This window comes from Cherax quadricarinatus, chromosome 1, assembly GCF_038502225.1.
Source record: "Cherax quadricarinatus isolate ZL_2023a chromosome 1, ASM3850222v1, whole genome shotgun sequence".
In the NCBI taxonomy this organism is placed as follows: Eukaryota; Metazoa; Arthropoda; class Malacostraca; order Decapoda; family Parastacidae; genus Cherax; species Cherax quadricarinatus.
In genome coordinates, this window is record NC_091292.1 from 63931430 (window position 1) to 63950763 (window position 19334).

A 19334-nucleotide genomic window follows, 5' to 3' on the forward strand; every position below is an offset into this window, starting at 1 on the left:
ACTGTGGAATTTCACCCATGTCCAAGCTCCTCCTTCATAGTGTACTTAGGGCACGCGAGAGGGGTTTCTTGCAGTTCTTAATGAAAACAGAGTTCCACGAGTCTGGGCCCGGGGCTGAGTGCATGGGCATGTTGTCAATGGCTTTTTCGAAATCTATCGGAGTTAGGGTAATGTCGGAAAAAAATAAATTAAATTAATCCATGTTAAGTGCTTAACCCAAGTGAGTCATTCAGCGCAAGACGTGTTGGAGGCTCGATCCTCCGTCTGGTGAGCGCCAGACAGACGCGCTTCCTATTTGTACTCGCCTAGATAATGTCGGAAATCTGGCATACATTTATGGAGTTTTGAGGCTCATTCATGAAGAAATCATTTGGGTCGTCAATCCTCAGACCGATTAGCGGTTCACTAAACACAGAGTCATACTGGGATTTCAATATTTCACTCATTTCCTTGTTGTCATCTGTGTAAGTCCCATCCTGTCTGAGTAAGGGCCCGATACTAGATGTGGTATTTGCCTTGTTTTTGGCATATGAAAAGAAATATTTTGAATTTCTTTCAATAACTTTCCTGACCAGCCGGGCTGTGGCTCGTACGTTGGTTTGCGTGCAGCCAGCAGTAACAGCCTGGTTGATCAGGCTCTGATCCACCAGGAGGCCTGGTCACAGACCGGGCCGCGGGGGCGTTGACCCCCTGAACTCTCTCCAGGTAAACTCCAGGTAAATTTCACTAATGGCTTTAAGCTCCTCCTGCATGGCTTGGACATACAGCAGCACGTGTGAGCGTGTTAGATGACGAGCTGTTAGAATGTGAGCAGGGTAATATTTTGTGAAGGGATTCAGTGAAACCGGTTAGCCGGACTTGAGTGTTGGAGTTGAAAAGTAGTATTCCTGCGCCATGAAGGAGGAGTATGGAATATTTGCGGTTTAGAGGGTTCAGGTCACCCTGTCTCAGTGGGAGACGGCTGCTGTGTAAAAATTATATGTACTTCCCACTTCTAATACTCAAATTCGGCTAACTGGTTTCCATAAATTCCTTTGTAAAAGTTACCTTGCTCACACTCCAACAACAGGGAAAGATATAAAAAACTACTGATCTCCACATATCTAACACGTTCAGACACTCTTGGTGGATGTATGGCTGCTCTAGCCTCTTCATCACTATATATAATATGTAATATATTATTACTAACAGTTAAGATAGAACTTCCTTCATAGGCAGTTGCATTTGCAAATTACTTAAGAAGCAATCATCGTTGAGCGTCTTGGCATGGGCTTGCAGGGTAGACGATACTTGTTGGTTACAGACATGAAATTCGAGCATGTTATAAGACTCAGTATATTTGCATGTTTTCACATTATACAAACAAAACTAAATAACAGATCACCAAATACTAACTTTTTAACCGAGAAAATAAATATTAACTAGTTATTTTAACCGAGAAAAAAATATTAACTAGTTATTCTAAAGTCTCAGTCAACTGTACAATTATGCTCATAAACGAATGAGACAAATACTTTCATCAAATTCTACATTTACAATGTTAGTCTAACACCAGGACTTCCTTCAAACAAAAAGACAAGTTTTGGTCTAACAAACGGCACTGTTTCTACTTCCAGTACTTTCTTGTTAGAGCTTCTTTGTACTCAACTTATTCCGTCAACAACTACTCTTGCTTTCTCCTGACAGTAATTAATATCATATATTAAATACATAATAATAAAGTATTAAGTAAATAAATTATAAAAATGCTTGATGTGACAATAGAGGTTTTTCAACGTGTAAGAGAGAAAAAAAAGACAATTTTTCTTGCGATATATTACATGACCATATAACAATAATAATTTAATTAGTAATAATTAAAAATAAAAATAAAAATTTCTTACAGAACAATACAGAAATGTCAGACATTCAATAACAGAGTAATTAAGAAAATTAAAATGCTTTTTAAACTCAGAGCATTAATTTTTTTAAGCGTCAATACTGGCAGTCAATATTGACGGTCAATATTGACCGTCAATATTGACCGTCATTACTGACCGTCAATACTGACCGTCAATACTGGCCGTCAGCACTGACCGTCAATATTGGCCGTCAATGCTGACCGTCAATATTGACCGTCAGTATTGACGGTCAATGTTGGAAGTCCATATGCTTGAGTACCCATTACTACTACTACTACTACTACTGCTGCTACTGCTTCTGTTGCTGCTTCTACTACTACTACTGTAGCTACTACTACTTTTACTACTACTACTACAACTACTACTAATGCTGCTGCTGCTTCTGCTGATACTGCTATTATTCCTACTAATACTGCTGCTGCAGCTGCTACTACTACTGCTACTTCTACTACTACTACTACTACTACTATTGCAATTACTACTTCACCCACTACTACTACTTCTTCTAATACCACTACTACTTAAGAACATAAGAAAAAAGGAGCACTGCAACAGGCCTACTGACCCATGCGGAGCAGGTCCATGTTCCCCCCCCCGGATTAGCCCATTGACCCACCCAGTCTGGTCACTCCCACTCAAGGAAGGAGCACGGCACCAGACCCAGCAGCACAAGCTAGTCAGGTCCAACTCACACCCACCCACAACCACTCATGTATTTATCTAACCTATTTTTAAAACTACACAACGTTTTAGCCTCAATAACTGTACTCGGGAGTTTGTTCCACTCATCCACGACTCTATTACCAAACCAGTGCTTTCCTATATCCTTCCTGAATATGAATTTTTCCAACTTGAAACCATTGCTGCGAGTCCTGTCTTAGCTAGAAATTTTCAGCACGCTATTTACACCCTCTTTATTTATTCCTATTTTCCATTTATACACCTCGATCATATCCCCCATAATTCTACGCCTTTCGAGAGAGTGCAGATTCAGGGCCATCAGTCTTTTCACATAGGGAAGATTTCTGATGCATGGGATCATCTTTGTCTTCCTCCTCTGTACGTTTTCCAGAGCGTTTATATCCATTCTGTAATACGGTGACCAGAACTGAGCAGCATAGTCTAAATGAGGCCTAACCAAGGATATATAGAGTTGAAGAACAACCTGAGGACTTCTATTATTTATACTTCTAGATATGAAGCCATGAATTCTGTTAGCTTTATTGTGAACACTAAAGCACTGTTGTCTTGGTTTTAGATTACTGCTAACCAGAACTCGTAAATCCTTTCCGCAATCAGTAGTATTAAGATCTACATTGCTTAGTTTATATGTGGCGTGGTTATTTAACTGTCCAACATTTAGAACTTTGCATTTGTAAATATTAAACTGCATCTGCCACTTCTCCGACCATTGCGTAAGTCTATTCCAATCATCCTGGAGTGCTCTAGTGTCCTCATTAGAATGAATTAAACGGCCTATTTTGGTGTCATCAGCAAATTTCCTTATGTCGCTATTTATTCCCTCATCAATGTCGTTTATGTAAATTGTGAACAACAACGGACCCAACACTGACCCCTGAGGAACACCGATTGTGACTTGCCCCCATTCTGATTTCTCTCCATTTATGCAAACCTCTCTGCTGCCTATTTGTCAGCCATGCCTCTACCCAGGAAAAAATTTCTCCTCCTATTCCGTGTGCCTTAAATTTCCTCAAAAGCCTCTGGTGTAGAACTCTATCGAAAGCCTTACTGAAGACCATATACACAATATCATATTCATTACCATGATGTACCTCCTCAAACACCTTAGTGAAAAAAGTTAGTAAATTCGTAAGACAGGAGCGCCCCTTTGTAAAACCGTGTTGAGATCCACTAATCAATCTGTGCCTATCGAGATGGCTACGAATTGCTTCGGCAATTATTGATTCCATAATTTTTCCCACTATGGAGGTAAGGCTTATTGGTCTATAGTTTGAAGCCAAGGACCTGTCAACTGCCTTGTAAATAGATATTACATTTGCCATTTTCTACTTATCAGGCACTATGCAAGTTTGTAGTGATATGTTAAAAAGATTAGCCAAAGGTATGCTAAGTTGTAATAAAGTTGGTAGAATTACCGACAATATGTAAAGTAAAAGGACACAAGTGCAACTAATGTGACATTTATTGTGGCAACGTTTCGCTCTCCAGGAGCTTTATCAAGCTGGAGAGCGAAACGTTGCCACAATAAATGTCACATTAGTTGCACTTGTGTCCTTTTACTTTACGTATGCTAAGTTCCTCTTTACATTCCTTTAACACCCTTGCAACCAGTACATTAGGGCCTGGGGATTTGTTAGGATTTAATTTATCTATTTGCCTAAGGACCATGTTACTTGTGACCCTAATCGTGCATAGTTTAGTATCGTCCTGTTCTACATAATTTATTACTTCTGGAATATCGCTAGTATTGAACATTAAAATGGTATAAAATACCGACAGGTTGTTAGGTAAGACACATATGCAACAGTTAGGCATCTTTATTATGAAACGTTTCGCCTACACAGTAGGCTTCTTCAGTCAAGTACAGAAAAGTTGATAGAAGCAGAAGATACTTGAAGACGATGTAATCAGTCCATCACCCTTAGAGTCTCCAGACTGAGGGACTGACCACCTCAAAACTTTAAGGGTGATGGACTGATTACATCGTCTTCAAGTATCTTCTGCTTCTATCAACTTTTCTGTACTTGACTGAAGAAGCCTACTGTGTAGGCGAAACGTTTCATAATAAAGATACCTAACTGTTGCATATGTGTCTTACCTAACATCGCTAGTATTATCCTGTGTAAAAACTGACCCGAGTAACTTTTGAGTGGGCCTATCTTGTCCCAGATCTTACTTCTGTATACCTGAAAGAATCCTCTTGAGTTAGTCTTCGATTCTTTTGCAACTGTAATCTCAGACCTGCTTGCGTATTGGTGTTCAGAAATACGTGTTTGGAGGTCTCTTGATGTTTCGCCCACGTATAATTTGCTGCAGTCATTACGAGGGATTATGTATACCATTACGAGGGATTATGTATAAACCATACCCCCGGCCGGGATTGAACCCGCGGTCATCTAGTTGGATGAATCTTATTGTGGCTAGCTGGTCTAGTGGCTAACGCGACGGGCTGGAGTTTTGAGACTATGACCGCGGGTTCAATCCCGGCCGGAGGTATGGTTTATTTGCAATCGTGTCATTACGATTTCTTGAGTCATGTTGACGGCAGTGAAGGGACTGGAGCTAGAGTTCGTCACGGCCACGCTAGCTGGAGATTCGTCTGTAAAAACTTGCATTTGTGGTCACAGAGGTGCCTGTGCTAACTTTCCTATGGTGTAGAAATATACCTAGTTGGATGAATCTTATTGTGGCTAGCTGGTCTAGTGGCTAACGCGACGGGCTGGAGTTTTGAGACTCTATGACCGCGGGTTCAATCCCGGCCGGGGGTATGGTTTATTTGCAATCGTGTCATTACGATTTCTTGAGTCATAGCTGAGCCACTTGCCAAGAAACTTCTTCATCGCTATCCCACATAAGAACATAGGAATGGAAGAACACTGCATAAGGTCTACTCATATACTTATCCAATCTCTCTTCCAAGCTACCCAAGATTTTAGACTCTATAACCCCACTCGGTAGATCATCACATACAGCATTCTCCACCTGACCCAGCATTATCAACCTGACTATAAATACTCTCGTACCTGCCACCCAGGTAGATCTGTTTGTGACTTGAAAAAACCCACTGTGTGGGCGAAACATTGTCAATAAATTATCACATTATACGTACTGCATATGTGTTTATATTTCCATTGTGTCGGTATTTTATACCATTTATTTCCATCCAGATCTGTGTGACTTGATAAAGCCCACTGTCTGGGCGAAACGTTGTCAATAAGGATCACATTATACTGCTTATATGTTTATATTTCCAGTGAGTCTGAGGAACTTATCAAGGAGGTGGCAAGTCTTCAAGCCAGACTGGAAGGCATGAAGGAGGAGATCAGAGCGAGAGAGGCTACCATCAGCGAACTGGAAAATCAGTTCAGCGAGCCCGGGCCGACGACCAGCGCGAGCAAGTACAGCGCCTTTGTAAAGAGAATGACCAGTTACGAATGGAGACTGCACGTGCCCAGTCTCAACTAGATGTAGCAATGTCAACACAAGACTCTCAGCGAGATGTGGTTGAGAGTGTCAACATGCAGTTAGGGCAAAGTATCAAAGACCTCCTGACTCTTTGCTGTGAACTGAAACAACTACTTACTACCTGAGGGGGGTCGGGTCTGAGGCCGCCACCCCAGCCCACCCACAGCACCACTCCAATGCTGGCCAGAGAAAGATGATTCGCCTTCAGGCTGTCTGGTATGCCTAGTGAGCACGGGGATTATGGCCGCATCTGAACTGGAACATGCTACACTTTTTACTCCCCCATTTCTGAAATCCTAATTTATCCTTTGTTATTTTTGTCATTCCTCACTGTTAGCCCATCTTCTTTTTCTTACTTTATTTTCTTGTCTTGAGAGAAAACAGGTTACTATGACCTCTAGCAACTATGGGATGTGTTCAGGTTCATTAATGTTAATTTTTCTTAACTATTATCTTGCTGGTAGCTCATTTAAGAATCTTATTCTTTTTCTTTTTCCTAGCTACATGATTTATGAAAAACCACCATTAGTAATCTTCTCATCTAAGATCAAATTAATATTTCACTTTTGTAAATTTAGCTTCCTTTTATTTCTTTGCATTTTCAAATGCTGTATAAAAAAAAAAACTCTTATGCTGCCAGTTCTTTGAGATCATTATTTTTGCCTTTATAGACTTTTTCTCAACATTTGGCAAAATGACCACATAGTAAAAACACACTTTGATCTTGAGCCTGGACCATGGCCGGGCTCCGAGAGTAGAGACTCGAAACTCATCATCAAATGTATAGATAAAACAGACCCAAATTTTTTAAGCAATATTGACTAAAGTCACTTCTGGGGCCCCTCCTGGATTATGGGCCCTGAAGCTTAAGCTTCATTAATTTCATAGTGAACGTGCCCCTGGGTGTGTATAGACATACATCCATGTGTAGTATGAACTAAGTGTAAGTAGAGGTAGCAAGATGTACCTGTCATCATGCATGTTTATGAAATAACCAAAAAAGACGCCAATAATCCTACCATTGTGTAAAACAGTTAAAGGTTTCGATTTTACACTCAATTGGCAGAACTAATAGTACCTTCCTGGGTGGTTGCTGTCTACCAGCCTACTACCATTTCATTGGAGTTTCAGGGTTTGACTTGTGATTTGATGTTCCTCGGATTACCGCTCCACTGGACCACCACAGAAAGTGTTGCATAATACTCTAATCAATAAATGCATTCCACTAGAAAGTTTTGTGTCAAACTCTGTTGCATCTTTCAATGCAGATTTTTAAGGTATGTCACCTCTCCCCGTTGTCTTAAAGTGTAAAATGCTTGATCTACCATTGGTCATCTGTCTTATCAGTTACTCATTGAATAAAAAGAAACAAATGCAAATTAAATGATGAAGTGACGGGATTTTTCATCCAAATTGCGTTTAATGGAAATGTAAAAGCAGCTACATTTTCAATATTTTTGTTCATATCTTCAAGAATCATGTGCATTTTTCTCAGTTCGAAAGTCACAAAACGCTCACAGATAAATAGTTCAATTTTAAATCTACTTTTAAAATACTCCAGTCGATGTGATAACATTGAGTCTACATTTGGACAGATTAGGCAAATTGTTTACATCTCCATGACATTATCCCGGATATTAAGGATTCTTTGAGACCAGTAATAGTACCGACAAATGATACTTATATTAAATCATAAACTCATGAAAGTCATTCAGAAAAGGTTAAAAATCATCTTATTCAGTTTTATGTCTTACAAGACTAGGATAAAGAGGCTGCAATATACACATATTTAAAATTATCAACAGACATGTTAAGTTTGCTTGTTAACAGAGCATAAAACCTACGGACTGCACGAGTGTCAAGGTTGTTAATCAAGGAGTCACACTCAACATGGTCGCTACAGCATAGTTCTTACCTATCAAGGTGACAACGAGAGCAGATGCAGCCCATTATATATAATTTATATATTCGCATGTTTTCTTATTATATTTGAAAGTTTTCACATTACACAACAACGTTAAATAATGAAATTTTAACCGAGTGACAAAAAGCTTAAAGAGTTAATTTAAGTCTCAGTCAACTGTTCTCTTATTATGCTCAGAAACGTATTTGACAAATAGTCCTCTTCAAATTCTACATTTACATTGTTAGCACAACATCATAACTCGTCAAACATACAAGCAAGTTTTGATCTAACAAACAACATTATTTCTGCTACAACAATTGTTTTTGTTAAAATTTCTTTGTTGACAATCAATACCTACTCCTGATTTCTCCTGACAGACATAAATATCATATATTAAATAAACAATAATATTAATGTATAAGTAAATAAATTATTTTAACTGTATTTGTGGCAATAATGGTTATTGGGAAACAAAAAAGATTTTTTTTTTTTTTGCGATGTACTAAGTGATCATATAGCAAAAATAATGTAATGCAATTAATAATAATTAAAAATAAGAAAAAAATAATTACAGAGCCAAAAGAGATATGAGAGACTGAATGAAAGTAATTAAGAAACGTAGAATTTTTTTTAACCTCAGAGAAAAAATGCACTTACAATGGATTGCAAAAATGAATTAACAAGTTACAAAATGAACGTCCGGCATATTATTAGCGATCAATGTACGTGAGCAACCCTAAACTGTGTTTCTCAGGGTACGAAAGTGTACATTAATGTACTACTCTTAATACCACTAATATACTACTATTTCCACTGCTGCGGCTGCTGCTGCTGCTGCTGCTGCTGCTGATACTACTTCCACTGCTGCTGCTGCCGCTGCTGCTGCTGCCACTACTACTACTTCCACTGCTGCTGCTGCCACTACTACTACTTCCACTGCTGCTGCTGCCACTACTACTACTTCCACTGCTGCTGCTGCCACTACTACTACTTCCACTGCTGCTGCTGCCACTACTACTACTTCCACTGCTGCTGCTGCTGCCACTACTACTACTTCCACTGCTGCTGCTGCCACTACTACTACTTCCACTGCTGCTGCTGCTGCTGCTGCTGCTGCTGCTGCTGCTGCTGCTGCTGCTGCTGCTGCTGCTGCTACTGCTGCCACTATCACTACTTCCACTGCTGCTGCTGCTGCTGCTGCTGCTGCTGCTGCTGCTGCTGCTGCTGCTGCTGCTGCTGCTGCTGCTGCTGCTGCTGCTGCCGCTGCTGCTGCTCCTGCTACTGCTGCTGATACTATTTCCACTGCTACTGCTGCTGCTGCTGCTGCTACTGCTGCCACTACTACTACTTCCACTGCTGCTGCTGCTGCCACTTCCACTACTTCCATTGCTGCTGCTGCTGCTGATACTACTTCCACTGCTACTGCTGCTGCTGCTGCTGCTGCCACTACTACTACTTCCACTGCTGCTGCTGCTGCCACTTCCACTACTTCCGCTGCTGCTGCTGCTGCTGCTGCCACTATCACTACTTCCACTGCTGCTTCTGCTGCTGCTGCCACTACTACTGCTTCCACTGCTGCTGCTGCTACTGCTACTGCTTCCACTGCTGCTGCTGCTGCTGCTGCCGCTACTACTACTGCCACTGCTGCTTCTGCTGCTGCTGACACTACTACTACTTCCACTGCTGCTGCTGCACTCCACCGCCGCCGCCGCCGCCACTCCACTCCTCGCCGCCGCTGCCGATACACTCCACCGCCACCGCGCTGCCGCGCGCCGCCACCACTACTACTCCACCGCCGCCGCTGCCGCCACTTCCACCACTTCCGCGCCGCTGCGCCACCATCACCACTCCACCGCCGCTCTGCTGCCGCCGCCACTACCACTGCTCTCCGCCGCCGCCGCCTACTGCTACTGCTCCACCGCCGCCGCTGCTGCTGCCGCCGCCTACTACCACTGCCCACCGCCGCTTCTGCCGCTGCCGACCACTACTATCCCACGCCGCTCCGCCTGCCGACACTTACACTACCACCGCCGCCGCCGCCACTCCACGTACTGCCGCCGCTGCCGCCGCCACCACTACTACCCCACCGCGTCCGCTGCCACCGCCATTACCGCTACTCCACCGCCGCTACTTCACGGCGCCGCTGCCGCCACTCACTACTACTCCACCGCCGCTGCCACACACTACTCCACCGCTGCTTGATGCAGGCACACTGCCACTCCACTGCCGCTGCCCACCATTACTCCACCGCTGCTGCTGCTGCTTGCTGCTGCTGCCAATCACTACTTCCACTGCCGCTGCTGCGCTGCCGCCTGCCGCTGCCGCTATTCCACCGCCGCCGCTGCTGCTTCTGCTACCGCTGCCACTACACTGCTTCCACCGCCGCTGCGCCACTACTACTACTTCTCGGCTGCCGCCGCTACTGCCACCATCACCTACTCCACCGCTGTCCTGCCGCCTGCCGTCACCACTACTACTCCACCGCCGTGCTGCCACCATACCACTGCTTCCACCGCCGCCGCCGCCACTACTACACCGCCACCGCCGCCGCCGCCACCACTACTACTCCACGCCGCTGCCGCCACCACTACTACCGCCACCGCTGCTGCCACCACCACTACTACCGCCACCGCTGCCGCCACTACTACTGCTTCCCACCGCTGCCGCTGTCACACTACTACTCCACCGCCGCTGCCGCCATCCACCACTGCTCCACCGCTGCCGCCGCCACCCCACCGCTCCACCGCCGCTGCCGCCACCACTACTACTTCCACCGCTGCCGCCACTACTACTACTACTCCCGCCGCTGCTACCGCCGCCACCATCAACTCCACCGCCGCTGTCACACACCACTCCACCGCCGCCACCATCACTACACTTCCACCGCCGCTGCCTGCCACCACTACTACTTCCACCTGCCGTTGCCGCCAACCGACCACACTTCCACCGCCGCTGCCACACATACTACTCCACCGCCGCTGCCACCACCACTACTACTTCCACCGCCGCCGCTGCAACCACACACTCCACCGCTGCCGCACCACTACTACCACTCCACCGCCGCTGCCGCCAACCACCACTACTCCACCGCCGCTGCTACCACCACTACTACTCCACCGCCGCTGCTGCAACTACTACTACTTCCACCGCCCCGCTGCGCCGCCACTACTACTACTCCACCGCTGCTGCCGCAACTACTACTACTCCACCGCTGCTGCCACCACCACACTACTCCACCGCCGCCGCCGCCAACTACCACCCACCGCCGCGCCACCACCACTACTACTCCACCGCCGCTGCCGCAACCACACTACTTCCACCGCCGCCGCAACCACTACTCCACCGCTGCCGCCACCACTACTACTACTCCACCGCCGCCGCCGCAACAACACTCCACGCTGCCCCACCACTACTACACTCCACCGCCGCTGCTGCAACTACTACTACTCCACCGCTGCTGCACCACTACTACTACTCCCACCGCTGCTGCTACCACTACCACTACTCCACCGCCTGCTACCACTACTACTCCACCGCCGCAAGCGCCAACCACTACTACTCCACCGCTGCCGCAACTACTACCATCACCGCCGCTGCCACCACCACCACTACTCCACCGCCGCTGCCACCACTACCACTCCACCGCTACCACATACCACTTTCCACCGCCGCAGCCGCAACCACCACTACTCCACGTGCCACCATACCACTCCACCGCCGCCGCCGCCACCCACCACTCCACCGCCGCCGCTACCACTACCACTCTCCACCGCCGCTGCTGCAACACTACACTCCACCGCCGCTGCACCACCACTACACTCCACCGCTGCCGCCACCACCACTACCACTCCACCGCTGCTGCCACCACTACTACTCCGACCGCTGCCGCCGCCACTACACTCCCACCGCCGCTGCTGCCATACTCCACGCCGCCGCCACCACCACTACTACTCCACCGCCGCCGCTGCCACCACTACACTCCACCGCCGCTGCCACTGCACCACCGCTGCTGCTACCACCACACTGCTCACGCCGCCGCCACCACTACTACTCCACCGCCCCCTGCCGCCACCACCGCTATTCCCACCGCCGCTGCCGCCACCACCGCTACTCCACCGCCGCTGCCGCCACCACTACTACTCCACCGCCTGCTGCCACCACCACTACTCCACCGCCGCGCCGCCACCACGTACGATGCTGCCACTACTACTACTACTTCCACTGCTGCTACTGCTGCCACTACCACCACTTCCACTGCTGCTTCTGCTGCTGCCACTGCAACTACTTCTGCTGCTGCTGCTGCCACTACTACTGCTTCTGTTACTATTGCTACTACTTCCACTGCTTATGCTCAATGTTGCTGCTGCTGCTGCTAATACTACTACTATTATTGCTGCCACTGAAGCTGTTGCTACTACTACTACTACTTCCTCTCCTGCTGCTGCTGCTGCTGCCACTACTACTACTTCCACTGCTGCTGCTAATACTACTGCTATTTTTGCTGCTGCTGGTACTACTACTACTACTTTCACTGCTGCTCCTACTCCTGCTGCTGCTGCTTCTACTACCATTACTAGTACCCCTACTACTGCAAATACTGCTATTAGTACTACAACTACTGCTTCTGCTGATGCTGCTACTTCTACTACTACTACTACTACTACTACATCTACTACTACTACTACTACTACTACTACTACTACTACTACTACTACTGCTACTACTACTACATCTACTACTACTACTACTACATCTACTACTACTACTACTACTACTACTGATGCTGATGCTACTGCTGCTGCTGCTGCTGCTGCTGCTACTGCTGCTGCTGCTGCTGCTGCTGCTGCTGCTGCTGCTGCTGCTGCTGCTGCTGCTGCTGCTGTCGCTGCTGCTGCCGCTGCCGCTGCCGCTGCTGCTGCCGCTGCCGCTGCCGCTGCTGTTTCTGCTATTATTACTACTGTGACCCGTGGCCGGGTGGCAAAAGCTCTTGCTTCACACGGTGAGCGCCCGGGTTCAGTTCCCGGAGAGGGTTGAAACATTGTGCGTGTTTCCTAACACCGGTTGTCTACGTTCACTCATCAACCTGAAACAGGTACCTGAGTGTTAGTCGACTCGTTTGGGTCGCATCCCGAGACAAAACTTATTTAATTTGCCCGAAATGCTCAGCATAACATGCGACTTTCTGTATAGTAGTATGTCACTGATGTCAGCTGGACCTGTCTACCTCACACATGTACTTGTAGAGACAAAGATATTGTAATTATTATTATTATTATTATTATTATTATTATTATTATTATTATTATTATTATTATTATTATTATTATTATTATTATTATTAATAATATTATTATTGCTGCTATTTCTATTTCTGCTGATGCTGTTACTACTGCTACTGCTACTGGTACCACTGCTGTTACTATTCTTGCTACTGCTGCTGCTACTATTCTTACTGCTACTGCTACTACTACTACTTTTAGTGCTGCAGATATTAATACTAGTACTACTACTCGTGTTAATTAATGTTAATACTACTGCTGCTGCTGGTATTCAACTACTACTACTAATGGTACTATAATTACCGCTATTACTACTACAACTACTGCTACCGCTACTACTGTTACTACAACTTCTAATACTACTATTATTACCACACTTACAAGTACTAATATTACCTTTATTTCTACTATTAATAATAATAAAAATAATAATAAAAATAACAATAATAATAATAATAATAATAATAATAATAATAATAATAATAATAATAATAATAATAAAAATAATAATAATAATAATAATAATAATAATAATAATAAAAATAATAATAATAATAATAATAATAATAATAATAATAATAATAATAATAATAATAATAATAATAATAATAATAATAATAATAATAATAATAATAATAATAATAATAATAATAATAATAATAATAATTTATATATGAAGTGACTTGTTATTTCCTATGCGGAATGTTATGAGCTGTTTCTAAATAGTTGGATTTTGCGACACATTATGTTTTACTATATTTCTCTGTCTCTTTCCACACACTCTGCTACCTGAACCGTCACAAATATTTGCGGCTTAGTCAGGTTGTCACAGCTAGACTAAGATTTTTTTTTATACTAAAGCAATTTGTTTGCCTATGAATTCCATTAGATTTAGAAATTTCACTATGAATGGCAGTGGAACTGCTTGCTCCTCTCGACATAAGCAAATTTGCTGATGACACCAAAATAGGCCGTCCAATTCATTCAAATGAGGACACCAGAACACTCCAGGATGATTTGATTAGACTGATGCAATGGTCGGAGAAGTGGCAGATGCAGTTTAATATTGACAAATGTAAAGTTCTAAATGTTGGACAGTTAAATAACCACGCCACATATAAACTAAATAATGTAGATCTTAATACTACTGATTGCGAGAAGGATTTAGGAGTTCTGGTTAGCAGTAATCTAAAACCAAGACAACAGTGCATTAGTGTTCGCAATAAAGCTAATAGAATTCTTGTTTTCATATTTAGAAGTATAAATAATAAAAGTCCTCAGGTTGTTCTTCAACTCTATATATCCTTGGTTAGGCCTCATTTAGACTATGCTGCTCAGTTCTGGTCACCGTATTACAGAATGGATATAAATGCTCTGGGAAACGTACAAAGGAGGATGACAAAGTTGATCCCATGTATCAGAAATCTTCCCTATGAGGATAGACTGAGGGCCCTGAATCTGCACTCTCTCGAAAGGCGTAGAATTAGGGGGGATATGATCGAGGTGTATAAATGGAAAACAGGAATAAATAAAGGGGATGTAAATAGCGTGCTGAAAATTTCCAGCCAAGACAGGACTCGCAGCAATGGTTTCAAGTTGGAAAAATTCAAATTCAGGAAGGATATAGGAAAGCACTGGTTTGGTAATAGAGTCGTGGATGAGTGGAACAAACTCCTGAGTACAGTTATTGAGGCTAAAACGTTGTGTAGTTTTAAAAATAGGTTAGATAAATACATGAGTGGTTGTGGGTGGGTGTGAGTTGGACCTGACTAGCTTGTGCTGCTGGGTCTGGTGCCGTGCTCCTTCCTTGAGTGGAGGTGACCAGACTGGGTGGGCTATTTGGCATATCCGGGGGGGGGGGACATAGACCTGCTCCTCATGGGTCAGTAGACCTGCTACAGTGTTCCTTCTTACTTATGTTCTTATGTTTTTATTTTTTCTTCTACTTTTTCAAACTTATTTTATAGTTCTTTTTACAATCGTTTTCAAACTTCTGTTTCGGAATCCAAAAATATATATTCGACCTTCGCTTTGCATATTATTATTACTTCCTAAGGTCAATAATAGAGAAATCACAAAAGCCTGACATAAATCCCTGTGTGCAAGTGTCTGTCTGACCTCAAATAGAAACTTGTTACTATCAGACCTCAGTCTGTTTACAACGAAGAAAGAGGATAATGAAACTCACACTCATAAAAAATCTGTAGTTTTATTTATGGACGTTGATATAGAGCTATTCTACATAATAAAGTCTTTAATAACATTTGTATATATATTCTTATGACATAATTATAGCATATTACTCACTTATATTTTAATTTTATAAACTTTATTACACCCGGAAGCTATTGAAAGATAAAAGCACTTCATATGGAAACTGGTTTTAGAACATTCGGTGAGGATAGAGGATGAAGAATTGAGACACTTATGCAACACATGGGAATCTTTATTGAAGAAACGTTTCGCCACACAGTGGCTTCATCAGTCCAATACAAAGTAGAAATTGGTAAGGAGAGTAGAAGTTTTGAGGTAATCAGTCCCTCAACCTGGAATCGATGTGTTCAGTCCATCACTCTTGTAGGAAGTGCAGCACAGGGCCAGAGAGGTGGCTTATATACTGCGGTGAGATGAGTCCAAGCAGGAGGAGGCGGGATCACAGTGGGACATGCCACTAGTGTAAGTAGGTCGTCGTCCAAAGGTTGGGCAAGCGTTGAAGTCTTTGTACCAAGATCCCATGATTTTGCAGCATCATGGGATCTTGGTACAAAGACTTCAACGCTTGCCCAACCTTTGGACGACGACCTACTTACACTAGTGGCAGGTCCCACTGTGATCCCGCCTCCTCCTGCTTGGACTCATCTCACCGCAGTATATAAGCCACCTCTCTGGCCCTGTGCTGCACTTCCTACAAGAGTGATGGACTGAACACATCGATTCCAGGTTGAGGGACTGATTACCTCAAAACTTCTACTCTCCTTACCAATTTCTACTTTGTATTGGACTGATGAAGCCACTGTGTGGCGAAACGTTTCTTCAATAAAGATTCCCATGTGTTGCATAAGTGTCTCAATTCTTCAACTTGTCGGTTTTCAAAACCATTCATCACACAGGATAGAGGATGTCGAGAGGGCTGTTGCTTTTCTTTTACTTTTCAACAGAATTCGATACATCAGAAGAGTGCTGCTAGTTAAATGATGAAGGACAAGAATACGAGAAACAATTACTGGACGTCAGGTGAAGGTGAGGTCAACATGAAGGCTTAGGACACACAGAATGGTTGAGTACTGTCGATGTTAGTTGAAACTCGAAGACTTGGTCAGTGTCAACACCCAACATTGTTCTCACCTTCCGCTGCTTGGCTCATATGTACCGCTGTTTATTAGTCACTAAGATGCTACTTAGTTTCAGGTATATATATATATATATATATATATATATATATATATATATATATATATATATATATATATATATATATATATATATATATATATATATATATATATATATATATATATATATATATATATATATATATATATATATATTACTTTTACCTGGCCTACTTCTGCTGCTAGAAACAAGTTACCAGTCATCTGCTAGTAGCTTGAGTAAGCAGTATGAACATGCTGAAGATGGAACATGAGTTTCAGGTTTATAAGGCTGCCAACGATGATGATAACTGTCCATACCATGACGATGTGCAGCACAAATCTGAAGCCTTTTATTGTACCCAGTGTGGTGAGGGTATCATTTGTTCCAGGTAAAATATTGGCAGTTGTTACTGGTAATGTCATCGCAGCGGATATAATATTTAACTCGGTAAACTTTGTTATTTCTGTAGACTTTGTATACAGTTGTTTTAGACTCACTTGTGGTTTACACTCGATGCTGTAGAAGGCTTCTCCTTCAACGAAAACGCTTACCTCAGCCAAGAGCATAGAAGCGTAATTTTCACTAACTAGAACTGAATGACCATTAACATACACAAGATAACTGTCTTCATGAATGAGCACTTCTACCTTGTTCCATGTAAAATTCCCAGGTATTCTGTTCCCAGTTTTTCTCACTGGATGAGGAAAATCAAAATTGTGCAAGAAAGGTGTAAAATACCGACAATATGAAAGTTAAGACACATGTGCAACATCTGGATATCTTTATTGTAGACGCTTCGCCATCCAGTGGCTTTATCATTACAGATTCTAGGACATAATTGGAAGACAGTAGAACTACATACAAAAGATTAGGTAATCAGTCCCTCAGCCTTGTAGTTAGTGTTCACAGCATCGTGGTGGAGGAGAATGCTGTGAACACTAGCTCCAAGGCTGAGGGACTGATTACCTCATCTTTTGTATATAGTTCTACTGTCTTCCAATTATGTCCTAGAATCTGTAATGTAAACCACAAGTGAGTCTAAAACAACTGTATATAAAGTCTACAGAAATAACAAAGTTTACCGAGCTAAATATTATATCAAACCATACCCCGGCCGGGATTGAACCCGCGGTCAGAGAGTCTCAAAACTCCAGACCGTCGCGTTAGCCACTAGACCAGCTAGCCACAATAAGATTCGTCCAACTAGGTATATTCCTACACCATAGGAAGGTTAGCACAGGCACCACTGTGACCACAAATGCAAGTCTGTAAAAACTTGCATTTGTGGTCACAGTGGTGCCTGTGCTAACCTTCCTATAGTGTAGGAATATACCTAGTTGGACGAATCTTATTGTGGCTAGCTGGTCTAGTGGCTAACGCGACGGTCTGGAGTTTTGAGACTCTCTGACCGCGGGTTCAATCCCGGCCGGGGTTTGGTTTGTTTGCAATCGTGTCATTACGATTTCGTGAGTCAGTTAAATATTATATCCGCTGCGATGACATTACCAGATTCTCCTCCATCACGATGCTGTGAACACTAACTCCAAGGCTGAGGGACTGATTACCTCATCTTTTGTATATAGTTCTACTGTCTTCCACTTATGTCCTAGAATCTGTATTGATATAGCCACTGGATGGCGAAGCGTCTACAATAAAGATATCCAGATGTTGCACATGTGTCTTAACTTTCAAAATCAAAATTATTGAGAAATGTTGCACTGACCTGAAGGCTCTTATAGCCCGCAAGAGTATGGAGGAAGAAAGTAGAAGATATTGTGAGGCTCATTAACTTCGTTGTTTTTTATGATTTAGGAGTGGAATAAAAGTAACATCCACTGTGACACACCAACAGATCAGCTGATGTTGTATCAAGGACTGAAGAGTTAGATGCAGATGAATGTTCAGAAATAGAAAACACTGCTTTGTCCTTTACAAGTCCTACATCTAAGTTTGTCCAGGATCCTACAGTGAAGGAACTGTTGATCCATGTGGTTTCTGTGAAGACATCAGTCCCACAGTGTCCTCGGTAGAATTTCCCATAAGCTTGGTCTTGTCGAGGCTCAAGATGCAGACAGGTGAGGATTTTATTGTTGGCTTTGACGTAGAGATGGGCCACCCAGGTGATGCTAGTGGTCCGCAAACTAAGCTTCGTGGGTAGTGAGGCACAAGCATTACCTGAGGGATACACCAGGCATGGAACACTCTGAGGTATAACCTGTCTGATGTGAATGATTGAGATATGGATCAGCAGGATATTCAAAACTAACTTCCTTGGACTCGGCATCCTAGCATAGGACTAAGTTGTAAGAAAGTCTAATGTTAAAGAACTCTACTATGTACAGAAAGGCTCCAAAAATGTTACCTAAAAACGATGTTTCTGAAAGTCTGACATTGGCTAAATTGACGCCATGAGTACCTTACCGTATTTTTAAATACCAATCACGGGTTCTCTCTCGATATAGGTATCCAATTAGAACACAGGATATATATTTCCGTATCTGCGCCTCAACATCGATATTTACACTGTATTTCAGAAAAAAATATAAGCATTATCACTGTGGAGTAAGTTACTTCTCAGTTTGGGTCTCATTCGCTCTCTGTTGGAATGTATGAGAGGGAATACCCTGCTTGAAACAAAATCAAGAAAGAATGGTATTGTGAGGTTTGAGGTCCTTCTCAGATGGTGATCAAAATGTACAAACTGCT